This window comes from Natator depressus, chromosome 2, assembly GCF_965152275.1.
Source record: "Natator depressus isolate rNatDep1 chromosome 2, rNatDep2.hap1, whole genome shotgun sequence".
NCBI classification, from domain to species: Eukaryota; Metazoa; Chordata; order Testudines; family Cheloniidae; genus Natator; species Natator depressus.
Genome location: NC_134235.1, coordinates 131196791 through 131212781, shown reverse-complemented (window position 1 = coordinate 131212781; position 15991 = coordinate 131196791). Strand labels below are relative to the sequence as shown.

The 15991-nt window shown below is 41.9% G+C and overlaps 1 protein-coding gene across 3 annotated transcripts in view; it reads left to right on the top strand.

Moving 5' to 3' along the window:
* BASP1 (brain abundant membrane attached signal protein 1) overlaps positions 1-15991 on the top strand; it is a 72870-nt gene that overhangs the window by 13037 nt on the left and 43842 nt on the right. The window contains exon 1 of one of the 3 annotated variants that reach the window (XM_074945008.1): positions 10862-10886. The exons of the other annotated variants lie outside the window; for them this stretch is intronic. The gene's annotated coding sequence lies outside the window, so the exon portion shown is untranslated. Of the gene's footprint in view, positions 1-10861; positions 10887-15991 lie in introns of those variants that run through there. 3 annotated transcript variants of the gene reach the window in all.

Below are 15991 nucleotides of genomic sequence, written 5' to 3'. Positions count from 1 at the left end.
AAGTTCCTGAGGCACTTAGGCCCTTAAGTCTCATTTCAAGTTGATGGAACTTAGTGTCTGAAGTCACTTAAGTACCGTTGAAAATTTTTACACCATCATACATTGGACCCCAAAATGAAGTCTAGTATTGTACACATGTGCAGTGTTGACTTGAAAGGGCAACAGTAGCATACACTGTAGCCTAATCTATAGGCTGCGGAAATGTATTCTTGGGATGGTCCATAGAGCAACAAGAGAATTAAATGATGCACAAAGATTTGGAACACATGGTTGGTCAAAATTAATAGTGTCCTAAGAATAGCTTTGAAGATTGAGCCTTGTACAGGTTTTGGCCAAGACTAAAGAAATCCCCCGTTTGTGTTTTTAAATTGTTTGAATAGGCTCAATGCTGGGCAAAACAAACCCCATCGCACAGTCTTGTTTTCTGTGCAGGTAAATGGCTGAAGTGGGTGGGTGAGATTCTGTGGCCTGCATTGTGCAGGAGGTCAGACTAGATGATCATAATGGTCCCTTCTGACCTTAATATCTATGTGTCTATGTATCTAAGTGATATTCCTAGTTGCATACCACAGGCTAACCAGGCTGCAGCTGCACAGCACTACACAATTGACACAAATTCAAAATTTTTTGTCCCTGAAGTAGACCTGATATTTATTTAACTTCCATACCTGCCTTTGTTTGCTTACTGGAAATTTGCAGCATGCTCTTAAATATTTACAGGATTCACATGGTGTAAGAAGGCAAAGATTCTTGTGTATTTGCCAATGTCTTAGTTTCACTGGAGGTGGGAAGTGTTCACCTATATGCTAGTTTCTAACAACGAAAATATTAAGCTGTGTCTAGTCTCTGACCCATGCACAAAAGAGCTGTGATAGAATTACTTCCATTATATTAGGGCTACTAATTTGACTGTAAAGATTGCATTTAGATCCATATGTATGTGTGTCTGGGGCCGGGGGAGAGAAATAGAAGACGCTATGGGCTTGACCCTGATCTTATTTATGCCATTGTAAATCAGAACTATTTCCATTGAAGCCAGTTGAGTTACACCAGTATAAACAAGTGCAAATAAAATCAAAATAAGGTCTCGCAGCTACAGTTGAATTTCGGATGAATGGAAAGAAACTGTCTGAAATGGTCACTGGGCATGCTCAGTACTGATATGATGAGTACAAAATATATTTATTTGTTTGTTTGTAACCACAATATACAGACACTTGCAATAAAGCTAAAGAAAAAGAAACTTGCTTATCTTCATCCAACACACTGACTCCTGTTCATCTTTCTCTTCTCCCTCCCCCACAATATTTATTCTAATCTATTGACTCTATGCACAAAAGGTTCCTACAATAACTTGCAGCAGGACAGTCTCTAGTAGGTTCAAATATACTAGCTCTGTTCATGGGCCTTCATTTATTCCAGTACACTAAATGCAAAGTCAAAGAAAAACTAATAGAGTAGTCCAATACCGATTCCATTGAAGTTAGGGTCAAAAGTCTCATTGATGACAGCAGAAGGTTGGCTCCTTTTATCTCTAGAGGACACCCATCTGTAGCAATGCAATTACGTCAAGGGTTTCCTGCACCATGACCACACAGTCACTTCCTAGTATTAGAGCTGAAGGCTGATATAACTAGTATTAGAGCTGTATGGCACGCATAAACCCCTTCTCCTCAAATACCCCAGTGCAGGGGGCCTCTATACTAGGAACAGAGGTGATGGTGGTGTGTATTGAAGGAAGAGGAGTATATAGCAGGGGAGGAGTGGGTATGGGCAGGGTAATCCTGCATCCCTGCAATAGACTTCTGCACAGGGGCCATTGGAGCAGGGATGTGAGTTAGATTAGCCTCAGGGCTGCCCTAGCTTGCACCTGAGTTCAAGTCCTTCCTCCAGAGTGGGGATTCAAACCTGGGTTTTCCACATAGGGATGATAGGGTACAATGGGGGCACCATTTTGTGAATGCCAGGGGTTCCTAAATCTCCTTGTCAGTCCGGCACCTTTTTATTTAAAAGGGGGAAAAATGCCAAACAGAAAAATTTTCCCCAAACGCTTTGATTTGCTTAAATTCTGAAAATATTTGATTGCAGGTTCTCCTGCCATTCCGCCCAACTCCCCACCTTCCGCCCAACTTCCAGAACTGCCAGTAAACTGAAAAATGAGTTAGTAGCACAGTTCTAACAGCAGCCACCCACCTGTCCATATGCTGGCCTGAGCAGTGCTGCAGCAAATGGTGTGGCCTGGGATGAACTGTCATAAGAAGTCCAATCAGGTTTTAGTAAGTGCTACCGGAGAGCTGTGGCACAAGCAACAGGAGTGTAGGATGAAGTGCTAAAAATGCTTGTCAGAATTTAATTCAGAGTTAACATGCCCTAGAAAATATCTGCATTTCCCCCCAAAGTATTATGTGAATGCTGAAGATTAAACTCCAGAGCTAAGCAGCACTGGTTTGTCATAGGAAACATCTGACCTGTATAACCCAGATATATTTGACATAATTGGTGTGCCCCTACCAAAGCCTTTTCTGCCAAGAGACAGGCCAATAAAAATAAACATGAACTTTAGAATCAACCCTGAAGTTTGTACTGAAGGATTAAAATGTACTTTCATCTGCAGCAGTCGAGAGGGAAAAATTGTCTCCACTTTCCAGCATGATGTGACTAGCCACTTTCCACAGTTCCATCTTCGTGGGGGCTTTGGGATGCAAGGCCTTGAAACTTGCAATACTGCACAATCCTTAAGGGCTAATGAGTGCTGTTTGAGGATTTGTGGAAAACCAAAAGAGCCCAGCCATACGAAAGCTTATGGAATAAGAGACATTGCCACAATGACTATACTGTGAATTATTTTAAAATTGAATAATTCTAGTGGGTATTTGGTGACTTCCCTTATAGCCCCAAGTCTTCCATACTTGTTCCCTAATTAAATGGGGGATTTTTGAGGGAGGCAAATTTGTGTAAAATCCCATTAACTGTTTTGAGTGCAGTAGTGATATAAAAATACTTATTTTAAATTTAACTATTTATTTAATTTTATTTATTTAATTTATTAACAGGGCTATATCCAAAAAAGCTTGAGATTTGAAACTTGGCAATGACAGTTTTAAAGGCTAATGGCTTTGCTTGGATTTGTAAATCAAATTCCTATCCAAGCATATATTTTCCCCACTCCCTCTTCAAAAATACTATGAATGTTTGAAAATAGCAAGCTGAACACACTCAGAAGATGTTTTTCCAGTAAAATCTGTAGGTGTATCCTTAACTATACTGTGTATGTTTAGCTAAGGACTTGTTACTGGTTCAGTTTAAGTAAATGGCAAAACATGGGGTGAAGTCCTGCTCCACTTTCTGCCAACACCCCCCCCCCCCCAAAAAAAAAAAAAAAAAAGTCTGTGGCCAGAATTTTACTCTGTTTCTAGAGCTTATAGGACTCTTTTTTTTGGGTCTGTCGTTTAATTCTTTTTTGGACTCAGTGTTTTTTGAAAAATGTGACCTTAAAAAAATTATAAAGCTTTTTATCAAAAACTTTCATTTCTTTTTTTTCCAAATTGGTGTTTAAAAAATTAATTTTGAAAAGACTTTGTGATGTTTAAAGACTTTGTGATGCATCTTCATTACATTGTGGAATTTTTGAAAAACATTTCACTTTAAAAAAAAAAAACACAAACCCAAAACTTATTTTGCAAATTAAAACCAATAAATGAAAACTTTCAGTAAAAAAAGTTCTGTTACAAAGAGTAACACAATGAAAATGATTTCAAAATATTTGCATTGTTTTTAGAAAGCTGTTTTGATCAGCTCTGCCATTGACTTACCAAGAGTGCACTGAGGTTTCAAAGACCAAATTTATAAGAGTCAATTGATAACTTGTTTTAGAAGGTGAGGTATAGAGCTTGCTTATCTGCCGTAACTCTTGGTTTCCAATAGATACTAGCTTACTCAAAGTATAAAATATACTGCTTGATAAAACTAAACAAGATCAGTGATCAATAAATTAACATATTAAAATATTTGAATTAAAAAAAATCACTATCTTTGTGTGTCGTTACATAACAAACACAACATAGATGAACCAAATAATGTAACATACTCCTTAGTCTACATAAATCTGATTCGTTATGAAAGATTCCAAAACTTTTAATAAAGAAATGTCTGATCTTGCAAATATTGTTAAGCATAGGTCTTAGCAACATGAGTAGTTTTGATTCACCCTGCTTAGAAGCATTTCTAGAATTGGTCCTAGATAAATTCAGGTATCCCACAGCCACCCCTAAAATAGCTATTTTGGTCCAGCAACATCATGCAAATCTCTCTCAGAAGAGAAGTGAAGAACATTAGCTAGGCAGGATGTAGTTACCTAAACTGAAGTCTGGCCATGGCACTGAGGCAATACTCCTACCCTTGTGAAAAGTTCTACTCTGTTTTGAGGCTAATCAAGCAATTACATGGCCATCTCTTGTACTAACTCATCAGTCATATCTACCCTACAATGACACCCAGTGCTAGATCTCTTCTACATGTGTACAGAGACTAGATTTTAAAAAAATATTACTACAGCTGTAATTTTTGAGAAACCAATTAGGAGAAAGCCTTCCTGTTCCAAACAATGAGTGAAAGCTGGACAACAGTTGGAAATATCCTAGCCTAGTAAATTTAGGCCATTGTCCATTCATTTTCTTTTAAGTCATTAAAATGAGTATCAATGTTTCAATACTAAAAATGGCTGCATAATACAGACTATTGAATGTCTTTATTCAGTTGTTTAAATTGAATAAAAAAGTACTGTACAGAATCCAGCTGAGAGTGTTTTTCATAGATATTAAGGTCAGAAGGGACCATTATGATCATCTAGTCTGACCTCCTGCACAATGCAGGCCACAGAATCTCACCCAGCCACTCCTGCAATAAACCTCTCACCTATGTCTGAGCTACTGAAGTCCTCAAATCATGGTTTAAAGACTTCAAGGTGCAGAGAATCCTCCAGCAAGTGACCGGTGCCCTATGCTGCAGAGGAAGGCAAAAAACCTCAGGGTCTCTTCCATTCTGCCCTGGAGGATAATTCCTTCCCAACCCCAAATATGGCAATCAGCTGAACCCTGAGCATGTGGGCAAGATTCACCAGCCAGATACCCAGAAAAGATTTCTCTGTAGTAACTCAGATCCCACCCCATCTAACATACCATCACAGGCCATGGGCATATTTACCATCAATAGTGTGACAAAGTTCCTCCTCTACCTTGGTGGGTCCTGTGCTTATTGGCGGATTTTGCTTTACTCAGAGATTTATGGCAGCCCTCAGTTTGGCCACTTTCATGGCTTAAATCTGCCGTTCACTCAGATAACCTCATCACTGGCCAGCATGGGGAAAAAAGAGTAAGAACAATCCCCGCAGTTTCTGCTGATCCACCATGTGGGTCAGGGACCAGCTCAGAGACCTTCACCTCTGGTGGAAGCTCCTGTGTTGGGTCAGGAGTTGGGAGGTTTGGGGGGAACCCGGGCCCGCCCTCTACCTCGGGTTCCAGCCCAGGGCCTTGTGGACTGCAGCTGTCTAGAGTGCCTTCTGGAACAGCTGCACAACAGCTACAATTCCCTGGGCTACTTCCCGTTGGCCTCCACCCCAACACCTTCTTTGTCCTCACCACAGGACCTTCCTCCTGAGGTCTGTTAACACTTGTACTCCTCAGTCCTCCAGCAGCACGTCCTCTCACTCCCAGCTCCTTATGCGCACCACAAACTGAAGTGAGCTCCTTTTTTTAAAAACCCAGGTGCCCTGATTACCCTGCCTGTCTTAATTGGCTGCAGGTGTTCTAATCAGCCTGTCTACCTGAATTGTTTCCAGAAAGTTCCTGATTGTTCTGGAAGCTTCCCTGTTACCTTACCCTGGAAAAAGGGACCTACCTAACCTGGGGCTAATATATCTGCCTTCAAGCACTCTCTTGTAGCCATCTGGTCTGTCCCTGTCACAATACTTAAAGGTCAGTTAATTGCCAGAATCATGTTATCCCATCATACCTTCTCCTCCATAAACTTATCGAGTTTAATCTTGAAGCCAGATAGGTCTTGCCCCCACTATTTCCCTTGGAAGGCTGTTCCAGAACTTCACTCCTCTGATGGTTAGAAACCTTCATCTAATTTCAAATCTAAACTTCCGGATGGCCAGTTTATATCCATTTGTTCTTGTGTCCACATTGGTACTGAGCTTAAATAATTCCTCTCACTCTCTGGTATTTATCCCTCTGATATATTTATAGAGAGCAATCATATCTCCCCTCAGCCTTCTTTTGGTTAGGCTAAACAAGCCAAGCTCCTTGAGTCTCCTTTCATAAGACAGGTTTTCCATTCCTCGGCTCATCCTAGTAGCCCTTCTCTGTACCTGTTCCAGTTTGAATTCATCCTTCTTAAACATGGGAGACCAGAACTGCACATAATATTCCAGTGAGGTCTCACCAGTGCCTTGTATAACAGTACTAACACCTCCTTCTTATCTCTACTGGAAATACCTCGCCTGACGCATCCCAAGACCGCATTAGCTTTTTTTACTGCCATATCACATGGGTTGCTCATAGTCATCCTGTGGTCAACCAATACTCCGAGGTCCTTCTCCTCCTCCGTTACTTCTAATTGATGCGTCCCCAGCTTTTAACTAAAATTCTTCTTATTAATCCCTAAATGCATAATCTTACACTTCTCACTATTAAATTTCATCCTATTACTATTACTCTAGTTTACAAGGTTATCCAGATCCTCCTGTATGATATCCTGGTCCTTCTCTAAATTGGCAATGCCTCCCAGCTTTGTGTTATCCGAAAACTTGATTAGCACACTCCTACTTTTTGTGCCGAGCTCAGTAATAAAAAGATTGGTCCCCAAACCGATCCCTGAGGAACTCCACTGGTAACCTCCCTCCAGCCTGACAGTTCACCTTTCAGTAGTACCCGTTGTAGTCTCCCCTCTAATCAATTCCTTATCCACCTTTCAATTTTCATATTGATCCCCATCTTTTCCAATTTAACTAATAATTCCCCATGTGGCACTGTATCAAAAGCTTTACTGAAATCTAGGTAAATTAGATCCACTGCGTTTCCTTTGTCTAAAAAAATCTGTTACTTTCTCAAAGAAGGAGATCAGGTTGGTTTGGCACGATCTACCTTTTGTAAAACCATGTTGTATTTTGTCCCATTTACCATTGACCTTAATGTCCTTAACTACTTTCTCCTTCAAAATTTTTTCCAAGACCTTGCATACTACATATGTTAAACTAACAGGCCTGTAGTTACCCTGTTCACGTTTTTTCCTTTCTTAAAAACAGGAACTATGTTAGCAATTCTCCAATCATACGGTACAACCCCCGAGTTTAGAGATTCATTAAAAATTCTTGCTAATGGGCTTGCAATTTCATGTGCCAATTCCTTTAATATTCTTGGATGAGGATTATCTGGGCCCCCCGATTTAGTCCCATTAAGCTGTTCGAGTTTTGCTTCTACCTCAGATATGGTAATATCTACCTCCATATAATCATTGCCATTTGTCATGCTACCATTATCCCTAAGATTCTCATTAGCCTCATTAAAGACTGAGGCAAAGTAGTTGTTTAGATATTGGGCCATGCCTAGATTATCCTTAACCTCCACTCCATCCTCAGTGTTTAGCGGTCCCACTTCTTCTTTCTTTGTTTTCTTCTTATTTATATGACTATAGAACCTTTTACTATTGGTTTTAATTCCCTTTGGAAGGTCCAACTCTACTTGACTTTTAGCCTGTCTCACTTTAACCCTACATGTTCTGACCTCAATAAGGTAGCTTTCCTTGCTGATCCCTCCCATCTTCCAATCCCTGTATGCTTTCTGCTTTTTCTTAATCACCTCTCTGAGGTGCTTGCTCATCCATCTTGGTCTCCAACTCCTGCCTATGAATTTTTTCCCCTTTCTTGGGATGCAGGCTTCCGATAGCTTCTGCAGCTTTGACTTGAAGTAATCCCAGGCCTCCTCTGCCTTTAGATCCATAAATCCTTCAGTCCAATCCACTTCCCTAACTAATTTCCTTAATTTTTGAAAGTCAGCCCTTTTGAAATCAAACCCTAGACGCAGATTTATTTTTGTTTATCCTTCCATTCAGTTTGAACTGAATTAGCTCATGATCACTTGAGCCAAGGTTGTCCCCTACAACCATTTCTTCTAAGAGGTCCTCACTACTCACCAAAACCAAATCTAAAATGGCATCCCCTCTAGTTGGTTCAGCAACTACTTGACGAAGGAATCCATCAGCTATCACTTCCAGGAAAATCTGAGCCCTATTATTATTACTAGCATTTATTATTTATTATTATTTATTATTACTAGCACTAGACTGTCCTCCAGTCTATATCTGGGAAGTTAGTCTCCCATGATCACGCAGTTTCCATTAGTATTTACTTCATTTAAAACATTAAAGAGGGTTCTATCTGTATCCAAATTAGATCCTGGCAGTCTCTAGCACACCCCAAGCACTATCACAGGGGGGGCTCTCGTAGTTTTCTTCCCCAGTGTGATTTTTGCCCAGACGGACTCTGTCTTATCCCTTCCATCGCTTCTTATTTCTTTACACTCTACCTCATCACTGATATACAGTGCTCCTCCACCACCTTTACCTTCTGTCTTTCCTAAACAGCACATACCCTTCAATACCTGTAGTCCAGTCATGACTACTATTCCACCATGTTTCTGTTATCCCTATAATATCTGGTTTCACTTCATGCACCAGTAGCTCTAGTTCAGGGGTTGGCAACCTATGGCACACGTGCCAAAGATGGCACGCAAGCCGATTTTTAATGGCACGCTGCTGCCAGCCGGGTCCCAGCCACCGGCCCCGCTCAGCCCACTGCCGAACCCAGGCTGGGATCCCGGCAGGCAGCAGCGTGCCATTAAAAAACATGCCCCCCCCACCTCCCCACTGGGGCAGGGTGAAGAAGCTTGGTCCTGCCGGTGCTGCTGCAGAGCAGGCAAGCTCCCTGCTCCCCTGCCTCTTCCCCCAGCGTGCTGGGTTCCTGCCCCTCCTCCTCTCCCTCCCTGCTGCTGATCAGCTGATGGCCCTTGCAGGGGACGGGGAGAAGTGGAGCCGCAGTGCACTCCCTGCCTTGGGGAGGAGGTGGAGAAGAAGTGGGGATGGGGCCATGGGGACGGGGGGTGGAATCAGGGCGTATCCCCTCCAGGCTCCTGCCATGAGCCTCTCAGGGCAAGGGGCTGGGAACACCCCCACGACCCCAGCCCACACCCCCAGCCCTCTGCCCTGACCCCAGGCCCCCCACTCCCCATGTCCTGACTCGTGCACCCCCCACATTCCCATCCCCACCCTGAGCACCAAATGGGAGCTCCCGAACACCCCCCCCCCCACATTCCCACATGCACCCCTTGCACCAAATGGGAGCTGCCCAGGTAAGTGCTCCACCCCCAAACCTCCTGCCCCAACCCTGAGCCCCCTCCCTCATTATAGCTCCTGGCCAGACCCTTCATCCCAACCCCCAGCCTGCTCCTTCACCCCCAGCTCTGTGCTCAGTGCACTCCCACCCTTAGCTCAGGGCAGAGAGAGAGGAAGAGAATGGGCTAGAACCAGGGAGAAGGTAGTACCCACTGTATATGGGCAGGGCCAGGATCCCAGACCGGCAGCGGGCTGAGTGGGGCCGGCAGCTGGGATCCTGGCTCGCAGGAGCCGGGGGACGGAGCCCCAGATCGGCAGCGGGCTGAGTGTCAGCAGGCTGAGCCGCTCAGCCCACTTCCGGTCTGGGGTTCTGGCTGCCGGCCCCTTGCCAGCCGGGTTCCTGGCCGCAGGCCCTGCTCAGCCTGCTGCCGGCCTAGGTGAATGGAACCCCAAGCTGGCAGCGGGCTGAGTGGGCAGGCGGCGTAAGATCAGCATCTTAATTTAATTTTAAATGAAGCTTCTTAAACATTTTGAAAACCTTGTTTACTTTACATATGACAATAGTTTAGTTATATAATATATAGACTTATAGAGAGAGACCTTCTAAAAAATGTTAAGATGTATTACTGACACGCGAAACCTTAAATTAGAGTGAATAAATGAAGACTCGGTACACCACTTCTGAAAGGTTGCTGACCCCTGCTCTAGTTCCTCCATTTTGTTACCTAGGCTCCTCGCATTGGTGTACAAATATCTTAATTTTTGCTGTTTGGCCTCTCTCACATTCTTTACCTGATTAGGCCCGGTCATTCTACAGCCAGTATGACCTATTAGACTGGTATCCACACTGCCCTTCCTCCTTATGTCCATTCTCTTACCCACGGCTGTATCCTTTCTTACTTTGAGAAGGAAGAAAACAATGTTAAAATCCGGCGTGGAGATTACCTGGACATCTGCCAACCATCTCCCCCAAATTCCTAGTTTAAAGCTCTCTTAATCAGTTCTGCCAGCCTCCATCCTAGAAGTCTATTTCCTTCCCTACTCAGATGAAGTCCATTCCGAGAGAACTGTCCTCTGTCCATGAATGCCTCCCAGTGGCCATATATCCCAAAGCCCTCCTTATAGCACCACTAGCTGAGTCATCTGTTGATAAGTCATAATCTTGTCACACCTTTGTTCCCCTTCTCTAGGAACAGGCAGAATCCCACTGAAGATCACCTGAGCCTCGATTTCCTTAAGCGTCTTCCCCAGCCTGGCATAGTCTCCCTTGATACGTTCCAGCGAGAATCTAGCCGTATCATTTGTTCCCACATGAAGGACGATCAGTGGATTCTTTCCTGCTCCCTTTAGAATCCTCTTCAACCTCAGGTCCACATCCTGTGTCTTAGCACCTGGAAGACAGCACACCCTTTCTAGTCTCTGGATCAGCTTTGGTTACAGGCCTGTCCATTCTTCTCAGTGAGGAGTCCCCGATCACGTAGACCTGCCTTTTCCTGGTGATGGTGTGATTCTCCGGTCTATCCCATGTTCCTTCTGGCTGCAAGTTCTTTCCATTCCTATTCTCCCTTGTAATCCTCTTCAACCCATGCTGTATCCTCCTGGGGCTCATATTTGGTGTAGTCTCCATTGACTCTTCCCCTTTTCCTATAGGACTAGCTGCTCTTCTCTTCTTCCTTGCCCTTCCACCTTCAGTGACCACCTGCTGAGCCCCTTCTTCATTTTCCAACTCTGTAAACCTGTTCTTGAGCTCTCTTTCTCCTTCACTTGCCTGTCTTTTCCTCTGCCTGGTTCTCTTAGTCACATGCTTCCACTGTCCATAGACATGTAATGCAAAATATGTTGAATGCGTCTTCTCTAATTTTATTTAAATACTTTGATTTGGTGAGCTTAGCTCTCTATAAATGGCTATACATTCTAAGTTTTTAAAATGAGTCCGAACTTTTAAATTACTGAATACTTAAAATTTTTATCCATATGTTGACTTGAGAAATTGCAGGGGAGGGGTCTCGTTCTATCCAGCTCATTCATTATATTAGACTTGGACAGGTGCACAGGTCTTGTATAAATGAATGACATGAGTGATTTTCAATCTCTAATATAAATACTGACTTCGCAGGAGCCAGTTCTCTAATATGGCTCACACATGTGCAATACTGTTATATCATCATATATCCTATCATATCATATAATGGTGTTTTAGGACTCTGGCTCCAAATCACTTGAGGTGCCAGTCACTAATTGATAGTACTGCCTATCCATAAAACACACTTTGCTTGGCTCCCAAAGAATAAGGGAACTTAATCATGTTAATGGTACAGTGTAATTTTATATTTAGATGACAAGTACTGTATAGGTGAGCATATTTGTTTCCATTTTGTATGTCACGGATATTAATCTATTAATAATAATGGTCTAAGATGAAATTGAAGTTTTGCAACTAATGTTTCAGGAGATTGTGATCAGATGGAGTAATCCAGTATACTGCTTGATTAAGGCAATATGTGAATGCCCTTTAGGTGTGAGCTCAGATGGTTAGTCTGAGCTGCCACCTGTGCCACAATGTCCACGCTGCTATTTTTAGTGTGCTACCTTGAGCTAAGATCGTGTGAGTCTGTCTACCCAGGCTGGGACACCTCTCAGTTGCAGTGTAGACATATGCTTAAGGGCCTGATTCAAAACTTGAAATCAATTGAAAGACTTTTATTGACTTCAGTGGGTTTTTGATCAGGCCCAAATGGCTGTTATGGCTTTTCATAGTAAGAAGGTTGGGTGGGTGAAAGGAGCCTTTTGTGAGAACCGGAAGAAACAGATTCTATATAAATTTTTTATTAGAACGCCACTTTAATTGTGTCTGGTCACTACAAAAATCTAGCGTGGATGTGAACAGTCCCCTGCACTCTTTTGGAAGAACAAACATTTCTTTCTAAATCACAGCAAAGTGAGTTTCCGGTGTGGGTCAAATGCAAATCTTGTTTATGAAAAAGCTGCTAACGACAACTTCATTTTTAATCTCAATGAAAGAGGCTCCTCAGTGACCCCTGAAGGCATGCCAATGGAATCTTCCAGCATATGCCTCAGTAAACAACAAATGATTCAGTGAGGTGCTCTAACAAAGATTGATGTGTCCACCCAATTAGAGGGATATAAAGAGTTCTCCGTTGAAATTCTGAGTTCATTTAGGTTGCTCTGTCGTTTCCACAAACTAACGCTGAAGCGCTGCTTGAAGGATATTGTTGGCATCAACAACTGACTTGTGCGTTAATTCTTCTATATAACAAGTGTTATTCTATCCATGCTGAAACAGCTACTTTAAAAAAAAATAAATCTGAATATTGGAATGAAGCCAGCTATTTCTCTCAATTCAAGGACTAAGTACAAGAGCTTCCCTATAGCATTGCTATAAAAACAGCTGAGAAGGCTCTTAAACTATAAACACCTATTTTCAGGTGCTTATAACTTCCAAAATTTACTTTTTGGAGCCCAAGTTTCTCATGCCAAAAATATGTGGTTTTGGTTTCTGTGCGTGGAATGCTCTTGGCACAATGAGGTTAACTCAAGTGGTCAGGTGGAGTTCTGAAAATCAGAACTTTCAGACTGTTTCCTTTTTCTTTTGGAACATTTCTTCCATTTTCCATTTTAGCCCAAAGTGTTGACTTGTATTGCTTCAGAATGAGTTTCCTCATGCCATCTTAATAGAAAATGAGAAATAAAGGCCATTTTCTCTAACTATAGAGAATATTTCCATTCCTGAACAAGCACACTACGTGTCTTTTATAGAACAATATTTAAAGCAGTCATATGGGGGACATTAGGCAGGATATTACCAAAATACAACAAGCCACACAGAGATCAGGTTACATTTTTGTTGTTTCAGCCAGGTACTCAGTTGTGTGAGTCCTACATTAGCACCTGAAGCACTTCAGGATATGCTCTTAAGTCTTGTAGACACTCTTTAAGCCTTCAGTGTGACAAAATGTTGCAATTAAAGATGTACTACCTTAACTACGGTTCCAGCAAAAGAAAGTACATCATGTGCTGTACAGGGTGCACGGAAAGTTCAGAAATACATGACATTGGTATGTGTGTAATTCTGTTTCCCAGACTACAAATGAAACACTAACTTGTGAAGCAAATAATCTAAATCTATCAGCAAACCATTACAATATAGCACCTCAAAAGAAGAGCAGCTGATCTGCTTTTTACTTGTAAACCAGTGAGGAGCCTGCATACATGTAGGATGATGGACCTATTGGGTTGTGACAGATAGATGTGTGGACCTCCTCTCTGTAGAGAATGAGTTAACTATTTCTGAGGCATTTTTTTATGTGCAGTTCTTACCTTAATTATGATCATCAGTGATTTAATTCAGATACAATTATAAATCCTTCATTTGCACAGCATTTTGCAGGGCCAGCTAACCTAAGTCTTTGACTATTAAAAAACAAACACACACATTTTCCCTAAAAGAAAATCTACCAAGTCTCTTCTGAACCCTTTTGTCATAATGTGTATTTGTCTTTACAATGGAAGAGGAAATTAATACTCCAAAACACATCATCAGCATTTAATCAAAGGCCCTAATATCTCATTCTGTTACTTACAGATTATAGAGAAGTTGAACACCTAAATGATAAACTCCTGAGGTATAAATAGACCATTACTGGAGGATCCTTTATGAAACAACATGAAAACTAAGCATGAGATAAACAGAAAGAAAGATATACTGTAATGTATAGTCCTTACCTTTTTCATACAATAAAAGTTCATTGTGATGGGGTATACAACCCCACACTGGGCTGGAAAGGGTTAAAGAACAGTACTGGGCCCAAGTAGCCCCCCACCTCTGGCCCTGCACATTATTAACTGGGTTGAAAAAGGGAGCAACCCAGCTCAGAATGGGTTTCTCTGGCCCCTTTCTCAGGAACCCTCAGCTTCAGCCTCCCTGAGGGAACAGTACTATATGCTGAGTGCAGTTGGGATTGATTGTTTGGTTTCTTTTTCTTTTACCTGGGACCAGAAGCTGAGGGAGGAAAGCAGCAGGAGGAGGTGACCCAGGGAGGGTAACTTAAAGGCTCCTTCAGAGGCTAAACATCTAGGGCCCTGGGTCAGATCCTGGTGGAGCAGGCAGGCCTTGGCTCCCCTCCCACTGCCCCAACTACTGTGTGGGCGCCAGTCACTAGGCTACCAAGCCCTCCCAAGGACCCTATTGCAATTATACAATATAAAAACAATTCACTTAACTTACTTTAAACATGTCAGATCCTCCCCTCTGCTTTTTAAGTAAACTGAAGCCAGCAATTGTAAAGCCTGATGTAGGCTCTCTCCTCAACAAGCTTAGCCTACTTTGCTTGGATTGGCCTATTCTTGACTTTTAGGTTCAACAGAGGACTATCGTGTTAATGGATTCCCTATGTGCGAGATTATTTTTTTAACTTTTTTTGTTTCCATTGTTTATGGAGTTGTGGGTCACTGACCCACTAGCAATTCAGTAATATACAACTCAGAGGTCTAAAGTGTAGATATTGGTCTTGAGTCATTGGCCTTTGTGTCCATAAGCCTATTTGCTGTTGTCTAGTCACAGTCATGGTTGCCAAGTATACCTGCATGCCAAAGCCTTGAGTATATAAATGAACCAATGTGTGTTTAATATTGAGGTTTTTTTTGTTTAAGGCTTTGGCACAGGAAACTGCTGAAACTAAAATTCTGAATTAATTTCAGAAACACCATATTGCAGTGGTGACTGAAATACCATCTTTAAGGATGAATAATTCTAATGGAATCAGATTAAACATTCTGTAGGTTGGAATTCATGCATCTGAGGCTACTTCATTGCACTTCACATTCATTTAAAAAATACTTACAGTTAGAGGTCTGGTCTCTTTTGTCGCTATATATTACTTGCTTACATGTGTTAATTCCTACTGCATCATACCTTCCCGTCCCTGAAGATGTAGTAATGAGTGCACTGTTACCTGGTAGGCATACAATTAAATGCCTTAACAATTGCAGAGTATCCTAGAACAAGCAGTTGCTCTTTTGAGTTGGCCAGTGGCCACTTTGTCAACTGGATCTTGTTGAAATTGTCCTGTGGGTCAGTTAACTCCCTGGGTTTGATTTTTTTTTTCTACTTATGGTTAATTATTTTCTAAATGAATACTCAGAGCAGGAGTTTCAAATCCTCCATAGGATTTGGATTAGCCCCATTATTGGAGTTTTAATTTGTAAATGCCTTGTTTTTAAATATTTGGAGGAAAATTCTTTCATATACATTTCATTATGTGCCCCAAATCCTGGGCCAGACACAACGTGTAAGCTTGAATGTACAAAATAGAACTTAACCAATTTAGTTTCAGTGAGAGAATTCAGACCTTAATTCTCTCAGTCCTACTCTGCTGCATGCAAAAGTTTATAATTTTTATATTTCAGTTTATATTTCTAATATAAAATTCTAACCGGTAACTAGGCACCAGGCATCATTTAACTCCACTTTGTCAATTACAATCTCTTTCCCCAGGGCAGCTTTTGTTCCTCCAAGAGGACATTTGCTGCAGCAGATCTTTCTTTTTGCACCTTGGCTTTCATTTTCTATTGGCAGGAGCAG